The following is a 9,701-nucleotide window of genomic DNA, read 5'->3' as shown; positions in this document are numbered from 1 at the left end:
TTCCCTTCTGTATGTTGTGTGACTAATTGTGAAGTTTAAAATCGAAACTCTTTTCACGAATAAAAGGATGATGAAATATTTGTCTCCAACCCTTAAGAGTTAATAAGATCTTACCAAAATAAATCGAGTTGTATCAAAAATATTTATTTATTTCATGTTGATAGTTTCAGCTATTTTTCCTTCAATTATTTTCTACTCTTCGTATTACTTTATAAAAAAAAATTAATTTCTTTCCTCTGCTTCTATAGTCCTATTTTTCTTATTTATATATTGTTTTTAAAACAAGCAAGTATCAAGTTGAAAAGCGCCCATGGCCTAATGGATAAGGCGTCTGACTTCTAATCAGGCGATTGTGGGTTCGAGTCCCACTGGGCGTGTTTTTTAAATATACTACTTTTTTGAAAAAAATTTATTGACATTTATTTTCAATTTTTAGAGTAAATAGAACTGGTGCATTGCTAATGAGATCTAATGACTTAATTAAAGAAAATAATAAAATAAATAAAGCAACAAAAATTGTGATTCTATATGTAGAATTGTTTACGGCATTCTATAGGTAGCCGACCATTTTGTTCTCAGTGAGATAGTTCATTGGTACATAAAATATGAAACTCAAGTAAGATGAAGCTTCACTCTCAAAATTAGGGTCATGAGTGTCACGACTTTTGAAATTATTTTATTTTACATTTAAAATTGAAAGCAAATATATATATATCTCCTTAAAGTTAAACATGCTATATTCTACTAGTAATTTCTTGTCCTAAAAGAAATAGTCCATTTTTGTTTTTTTAAAGTTCTTTTCTCATGAATTGACTCTCATTCTCCATAGCATTTTAATAACTTTGTCTTCTGATTTTCGACTTACTTTACTAATTTCGCATTAAATACACATGAAATTAATGGATATGAGTAATGTTTTATTAGGTTTATATCCTTATCGATCCGACAATTAGAAACCTGAAAATTTCACATATTGGATAAAGGTTAGGTTGAAATTGAGTTTGAGCAACCTATTAAGAAACTATATTATCATTTTAACTTATTTCACTCCCACTTTATTATGAAACTTATACTTTCATTAACTTTTTTCCTCCACTTTCTATTACCGTATTATGTACTCATACAATTATTAAAACCCGAGCCGAATCAACTCATACCAGTTAATTGTAGACGGAGAAAGTAAAACTGATATAGAGTAAAATGGGACATACGCACCATTAACTCAAAAATTATCTATATATATATATTTTGTTTATCAAAGATAACAAACCATAAATTGACATGTAGAGAGAGTATGGAACGGATGAATGACTCAACATCCAATTGGTTGGACATATTATTTCAAGAAAATGTGACATATCCAAATCTCATTATCGGCCCAGTACTCAACCTTACCTCATTATTTTGAAGGAAGATCCTATGCAGGCCTATATTGATGCTTGGACCGGGCCCATTTGATACTTCTTGTTATATAACTTATGTGGGCTTGGACAGACGTCCATTTCATTTTATGCAATAATATGGAAGGGTAGTGATAAATTAACAAAAATTGTATATACAAAGTTGGGGTATATTTATCAATTTCTATTATTTGCAAGAATTAAGTAAGTTACCTATTTTAGTTGTACTTTAATTTTACATTATAATCCCTCATGTTAATTAAGGAATTGATAATAATACTTTCAACTAAATATCAAAAAGAAAATTAAACTTTATTAATCAACTCCTTAACGTTTGAAGCTTAATAAAGTTATAGAGTCCCTTTCATTTCATTATAATTTTCTTTTTAATCAACTCCCTAACTGTACATTGTATTTTATTTTATTTCTTTTTATTTTCAGAATATAATTTGAAGCTAGTGATTTCAAATATTTTACATATACAATATTATCATATGGAAAAATATGAAAAGAAAGGTCAATACATGGTCATTTAATACTTTTGTCGAAATTACACGAATTAAGACATAATTATTTAATACTCTATGTTTTGAAAATAATAATTAATAATACACTTGAAGAATGTGTAACAATCGTAGGTGGACGTCGAATGCGACGACCTTCTATCATCGAATTACCTTAATATTATCATTTGGTATTACTATAAAATATAACAAAATATTAATTATAAAATAATTTTATAATATGAGTCTAAAATTTATAGGGGTTTATTATATAAATTCAATATAATGTATATCAATTTATTTGTAGTTATATATATAAAGGATATGTCACATGTTGGGTGCCACATGTTGCAATCATCATTTTTTTACCCACTATATAAATAATTATGAAATTAATATTAAAATATTTCACTAATTGAAATATTGAAAATATAGTGATTTATCACATAATTTTAATTTTTCATTATCTTATCAATTTATGGAACAAGAGCTATACATTAGAAGGTAGTATTATATGTACTTGAGTAATATTTATAACAATGTCATACATCCACATAATATCATTCAATGATGATAGTTTCTTAATTACATAAAATTATCATTTTGACTTATCAATGTATATTACCCAATATAAAATAAAGAAATACTATATACTAACAAAATAAAATTCCTAAAAGATAACAAATATTTATTACAAAGAAATTAATATTAAATAAATTTAAATGAAGTGATTTTTATTTTGTAAACGAATAATTTGTCCTCTTTGAAAGATCAACCAATACGTAATGTATAATAATACTTGCAAAATAACAGTTGAAATTAACAATAAAATACCAATAATTTTTAAATATATATATGATGTGATAAAAGATAATTTTCAAATAAAAGTGTATTTTTCTCAATTTTTACTTTGTAATTATTTATCTTCATATCATTGTGATGGTTAAATAAAATGAATTAATACTTATTCCTTTTAAAATTCTATGAATGATTATTCTATCTAAAATTTAATTGTGAATCTTTTAATAAAGGTGAATATTTTCAAGAATAAATTTAATTACATATTTTTTAAACAATATAAATGATTAAGAAAAAAATTGTAATAATATAATATTCCTCCTACAATTGTAAATAGGGTCAAATTAGTCATAAAAATATATAATGATGCTACCAAATTAAAATAAAATAATCTTATCCAACTCAAATTTGAAGGGCATTTAGTACATACAATTTTTATTAATTTATCTTTACTCATCTCAACGGAGTTATAAATAGTGTATTAAAACCTACAACCACTTGTGGTACTAGATTATATAAATGCTTATTACTCCTGCCATTTTGTTACTAGTTTCTTATTCATATATGTAACGCTTTAGAAACAGCCTTCAAATATACCCTAGCCCATTGATTATATTCGGATTTAATTTTATACTACGAATTTGTTGCATTGTATTTATACAGGTAGCGTAACATGGTCACTAGACATGCACAAACCGAACTGGACCGCCGGTTAACCGGCGGTTCAGAACCGGCTGGCGGTTCGGTGGTTCAAACCGGCTGGCGGTTCGGTGGTTCAAGTGGGCCGGTTCAGGTTTGGGAATATCGTGAACCGTAACCGGCGGTTCGTTGGTTCAAACCGGCAGTTCAACGGTTCCAACGGTGGGATTCCGGCTAGGTGTGCAGAAAAACCGGCTGTTTCTGACGGTTCAGGTGCTTTTTTAGGTGGCAGAGCATAGGTGGCATTGTATAGGCCTGAAACCGGTCAGAAACCGACAGTTTTCAGCCAGAAACCGCCGGTTTCTGTCAAAAACCGTGGACTGAACCGCCGGTTCAGGCGGTAAACCGGCCGAATTTGAAATTTGAATTTTTTTTATTTTTATTTCTTCCAATTTTACTCCTATGAATACCCTACTGCCCCCATCATTTTTACTCACCACATTCTTGTGTTAACAAGGATTTCCTTCTCTCAATCTCAATTTCTCTATTCTCTCCTCATTCTCTCTAATTGCTCTAGTTGTTTACTAGTTACTACTTACTACTATATTTGTTGTTGTGTTCGTAATTTACCATTTATTCAATACTCCATATTCCATACTACTTTTATTTTGCACTATGTCTTCTTCTCGTGGTGGACCGAGATGTGGTGATTGGGGCAAAGGAATTGCCTAAGATCAAAGTAGTCGTCCCTCAAAATCAAGGCGACCTAGTCGTCGAGAAGTTATGGAAGAGGTTTCCCGCGTGACGGCTGAACGCATGCAAGTAAGTTCTAAAAAATAAAATTATTTTTACAATTCATAATTTCATAAGATTGAGTTTTTTATTTTTTTTTGTGTTCCTAATTAAACTTCAACTTATATAATATTTATAGATAGAAGAAGATCATAGGACCGCCATGCTACTCGCTGAAATGCATTAAGGTGGGGGTAGGGGCGGTGGTTCCCAACAAGATGACGAGTACGACGTGTCTATATCGTCGGACTCGGACAATAATGATGATAGATCTCATTCTCGTATTCCGTCCAGCACCGGCGGAAATGATGACATGCCTCCTCCCCCTCCACCCACTAACACTACAAAAGCTTTGAAATCTGATATTTTTGTTAAACACTACAAGAAGGTCCCGGTGGTGATTCCAAGTCCTCATGATCCGCATTCTCAAGAAGAGACATCGGCGTTTCATACATATTGTAACTATTGTGATAAAGTCTACAAATTTGCGAGTGGTGGGGGATATGGCACCCTCCGTCGTCATTTGGTGACAAAGCATCCGGTAGAATGTGGCACTACCTCTACCCAAACCTAATTAAACTTCCAACCCGGTGGCTCATGCTCGTCAGGTACGCCTCTTTTTAAAAACATTTTGCTGACGTTGTGACTAGATGGGCTGCAATGAAGCATTTTCCTTTTAATGTTTATGATGACAAAAATTTGAGGTTACTATGCAAAGTGGTTTGAACGTAGCTATCAAAAGAGTAGGTCGATTGACCGTTCAACGATCTACCGTTAGACAATGTTTGGAGTTGGGACACAAAGTGAACATTTGCTCAGATGTATGGACTGATTGTTTTAACCAGCATTCATACATGGGTATTACGGTTCACTTTGTGGACAATAGTTGGACTTTGAACACACCTTTAATTGGTTTTAGAGAATTTGAGACACCACACATTGCACCCGAAATTGCTTCTTTAATTATTCAAGTTTTGAATGAATTTCAATTATACAATAAGATATTTTCTATTGGTTTTGATAATGCAACTGCTAACACTGCAAGTATTAATGACTTGATTGTGGCTTGTGCTCCGATTATTGGAGGTAAGTATTTTCATCAAAGATCCATATGTCATATTTTGAATTTATGTGTACAAGATGCTCTTGAATTATGGCAAAAGCATGTTAGTCCTATTAGAACTGCAGTTAGATTAATCCATCAAAAGCCACCTATTGGCAAAGCTTGGGAGAAGTATTGCAATCAAAAGAATGTAAGATATACAAATTTTACCATGGATGTGTCTCATAGATGGAATTCGACATATGATTGTCTGAATTCTACTTTGACGCATAAAGATTGTTTGTGTGATTTTTTTAGAACCTATCCCGTTTCTGGTTTATATCTTTCGCATAGTTGTTGGGATCATAGCGTGACTTTATTTAAATTGTTCAAATATTTCAAAAATGCAACTGTTGAATTATCGGGTGTTTATTATTGCACTGTTGTTCGTGTTTTAGAGCATTGCATGTATATATCACTTGGTTTTAAAACTGCGATGAAAAATGCTTACTCTTCACTTGAATTGATGTGTGTTTTATATTATATGATTGAGAAATGGCTTAAGTAATTCAGTGAGATTCCAACGGTGTTTTTTATTGCAAAAGTCTTGGATCCAAAATGGAAATTAGCCGGTACCTCTAGGATTTTTGATTTTTATTATAACAATTTGAGTTCTATTGATCTTGGTCCACTTAAAGCATTGCAATCGGATACCAGTGACGTATTCGGAGTAGACCTCTCAGAAACATTTCAAATAAACCTCCCGGACCGATCAATTATCCAACAAACCTTCGAGTTTAACTTGCGTGCTCTCTACACCGAATATGAAACCAAGTATAACAGTACCCACCAAGTCAGAAGACCTCCCCCCTCAACAACATAACTTTGGCTTCTCATTTCAAGCTGATTATGATGACCCCGACGCGCAATCCCAATTAGCCGACCTATACAGCTAGAGCATCGGCGGAAGGTCGACCTCAGGTATGGTAAGTGAGTTAGATTTATAATTCGATCCACTCTTTTCCTTTGGTGATGAAGGTCCTACTCCTCCCGCCCAAATCGACGTCCTCGATTGGTGGGGAACACACGAGAAAGATTTTCCCATACTTGCGTCAATGGCCAATGAGATTTTTTTTGTTTCGGCTTCCACTGTCGCCGTCGAGTCCGCTTTTAGTGTTGGGTCACGTGTGTTGTATGAATCAAGAAGTAAGCTCTCCGTGAAAAATATGGAAACTATGATGTTACTTGATGATTGAGCCAGAGCTGACGTCAGAGAACAAGAAAATGATTGGGATGATCGTCAGGAGGAATCACAAGAAGAATTCACCGGGGATGAATCGTAGGCCAACCGTCAACCGCCGGCCAAGCCAAATAGGTAAGTAAGGTAAGAGAACTACGTGGGCGTTGATTCCCTAATGCAAATGAGCATTGGGGATACGTAGGCACCTCAACTTAAATTTTAAATTTAAGTTGAGCTCAAATCCTTTTTCCTTTATTTCTTTTTTTTCCCATTTGTTTCTAGTTAAAAAATATGCAAATAAAATTAAATAATTGTATTTGTATATACTCTAGTCAATGAAGTAGATTTCTCTATAAGGCTAAATTTGGGAAACTTTTGACAATTCTACTATAATTGTTGATTGTTAGACCAAACTCAACATTTAAGGTTGAATTGTTAAAGGTGTCCTCAATTTAGTTATGTAGAAAGATCTCCTTCGTCGACTAAGAGTATATATACTTATAAATTTATTGTTCAGAACTTCAAGGTTTTTTTTGTAATTTGTAATTAGCTTCGTTGTAGTTGTAGACTAGTAGTCTCGTTGTATTTAAATTTTTGTTTAAGACTTCAAGACTTCATGTTTTTTGTGATTTGTAATTGTTGTAACTTGTAATCTCAATAAAATTGCAACTTTCATCGTATTTTTTGAATATTATTTACGCACATTTCATAGATAAACAAATAAAAAATGCAAAAAAAAAATTACGAACCGCCGAACCGGCCCGGAATCGGCGGTTCAGGCCAAAAATCGGAGGTTTTGAACAGCGTCGTGAACCGACGGTTTTTTGAACCGGAATCGGAACCGCCGAGACCCTTAGCGGGTCGGTTCCGGTTCATGGTAATGATGAACCGTGAACCGCCGGTTCATGAACCGGAACCGGCGGTTTCCGACCCGTGTGCATGCCTAATGGTCACTACACATAATAAAATTAATAAAATAAAAAACAATCTTTAACAAGATTAAAGAAATGGTATGAGTGGGATGGAATCTCAAGGTGGACGTGGACCTTCACTAATTAAGATTAGAGAAGAACTATTCTAATAAACCTTCTCCCTAATCCTATCCTAAAAAGAAGTTATAAATTTATGAGATTTTATTCTTCTAACTTTACCTTTTTCTCTTGACAATCTCATCATCAAATCTGCTATCTTTTATTTGGGTTTATAATTGCAATAATTGTTTGCGAGCAATTTTAGTAATTAAATTTATTCTTGTATTTTCAATGGTATCTTGTCCCTGAATCATTTCTCTAATTTCGTCAAGTTCAAGAGTTCCTACAAACTTGCATTCGAGACTAAGTTATTGATAACAATATAATGAAATCAGGCTAGATTTGATGCTTCATCTACTAATATGCCTCAATTTATTATAGATTGGAGCCAATTATATGATAATTTAAAATCATATTTTAAAATTAAAATAAGAATAATTAAAAAATGAAGAAATTAAGGCATACCCTCACGTCAGCGAGGGGTCAGCACATGCACATTGATTGGCGGACAATGGGAAGAGCTAGCGTGCAGCGAGTGTATTGCTCATACGCCCTTGTCCGCGTAACGCGCGTCCTTTAGGCCATCTGCATCCACGTCTCTTAACCGTCTCATCTCTTCATTATTAATGGGTTTCACTGTACTTTTCACCCCATCTATTTACTAAGAGACAGCTCATGCATCCCTCCATCTCTTAACAATCTCATCCCTTAACTATTCATTCAATTTCATTTTTTATTTTTATTTCCAACAAATTCAATTAATAAAAACTCACTTCATTAAATAAAATAAAATTACAATTTAAAATCCTAAAAAAAATACATAATTAAAATCCTAAAAAAATTAAAAAACATAATATAAAATACAATTTTATATAAATTATAAATACTACTCTGCCGGCGAATCATCCCCCGAAGGCGGTGGCGATGCACTCAAGCTACTTGGTGGCGGAATACCAATTTGTCTTGCCATATACTCAATTCAGGCAAGATGGGCTTGATATTGGGGAGGCGTCATGCGGGAAGTGTCAGCAATCGTGGCGATCAAGTACATGGACATTAGGGTGTTCGAGCCCGAGCCCGCCTGGCTTGATTCGCCTCGGCCCCTCCTCTCTCTAGCCACCTTCGCCGCCTTGGTCCCTTGCGACCGACGGCGTGAACGGGATGAGCCCCCTGCATCGGTGGCCGTGCCCTCAACCTCTTGTGAGGTGTTGCCTGACCCGCCCTCACTAGACGAGTATTGGCCACTCGCCGTGTGCTTCGTGCGTTTCGAGCTCGTGCCCGTGGTGGACTGGACACCGCCAGCTCACCTTTCAAAGTCTTTGATCGACTCCCAAACATCGACATGTTTGAATTCTTTATTGCTGTCGTCTTTAAAGACTTGCAAAGCCGCTCTCAGAATGTCGGCTCCACTGGCTCCGCTTTGGTAATTCGTCGCTTCATTCTTGTAGATCCCGCAAAATTTTTTGACATCTCTGTCGACTCAGACAAAATGACTGCGGAGCATCTTCAAGGTGCGGCGGCGGGCCCCCTTTGGCTTATTCTCGTTGTAGGCGTCGGTGACCTTTTCCCAAAAACACTTGCGGGTTTGTTGATTCCCGACGATGGGATCGTACGAGACGTTTACCCAAGCGTTGAACAGAGTCATCGTATCCTTGCGGCTGTATGGATGACGGCCTACATCCTCCTCCTCCTCCTCTTCCTCCTCGGCGTCAAATGTGCGACCCCTGGAGCTTCCACCGCCTCGTGCTCCTTCCGGAGTGGGTTCATTCAGAAAATTCTCTCTAATTTGGGATAATCCCTGCGATTGCCCATACCTCGGGCGGAGGGACGAGAGTATGCATCCACATCAAAATATGGTGTTTGGTACCCCGCAGGCTTCGACGAGCCTTGGGTGCCCGGCGTCGGCGAACATGAACCGGAAGCACCCAAGACATTGTACATGCCCCCCAGTCGCCAAACGTGTTCAAGTCATAGCCGTCGGAGCCGCCAAAGTTTCCGTCGCCGGACATTTTGACAAAAATTGGAGAGGAAAGAGAGATGATTTGAGAATAATAGATGTGTGTTTGTGTGTAGAATGAGAATGAAAAAGGAGTATTTATAGAATAAAAAAAGGAAAAAAATAAAAAACATTTTTTCTACCGTTCAGCGGTAATATTACCGTTTTTTAAAAAAAATTTCTTCTGAAAATCGAATATATTTACTATATTATGCATTCATATAATTTGGAATTGGTTCTATTATATTGGAACGAAACAA

General features: G+C 35.1%; 1 non-coding gene across 1 annotated transcript; it reads left to right on the top strand.

The window, feature by feature from the left end:
• Window positions 1-304: 304 nt before the first annotated feature.
• TRNAR-UCU lies at window positions 305-377 on the top strand. The gene has a single exon. It is a non-coding gene; the product is annotated as a tRNA-Arg (tRNA).
• The last annotated feature ends 9,324 nt before the right edge of the window (window positions 378-9,701 follow it).

The sequence above is a fragment of the Salvia splendens genome, chromosome 2 (assembly GCF_004379255.2).
Source record: "Salvia splendens isolate huo1 chromosome 2, SspV2, whole genome shotgun sequence".
In the NCBI taxonomy this organism is placed as follows: domain Eukaryota; kingdom Viridiplantae; phylum Streptophyta; class Magnoliopsida; order Lamiales; family Lamiaceae; genus Salvia; species Salvia splendens.
The sequence above is the reverse complement of the archived record's forward strand: the minus strand, read 5'-3'. Positions and strand labels throughout refer to the sequence as shown.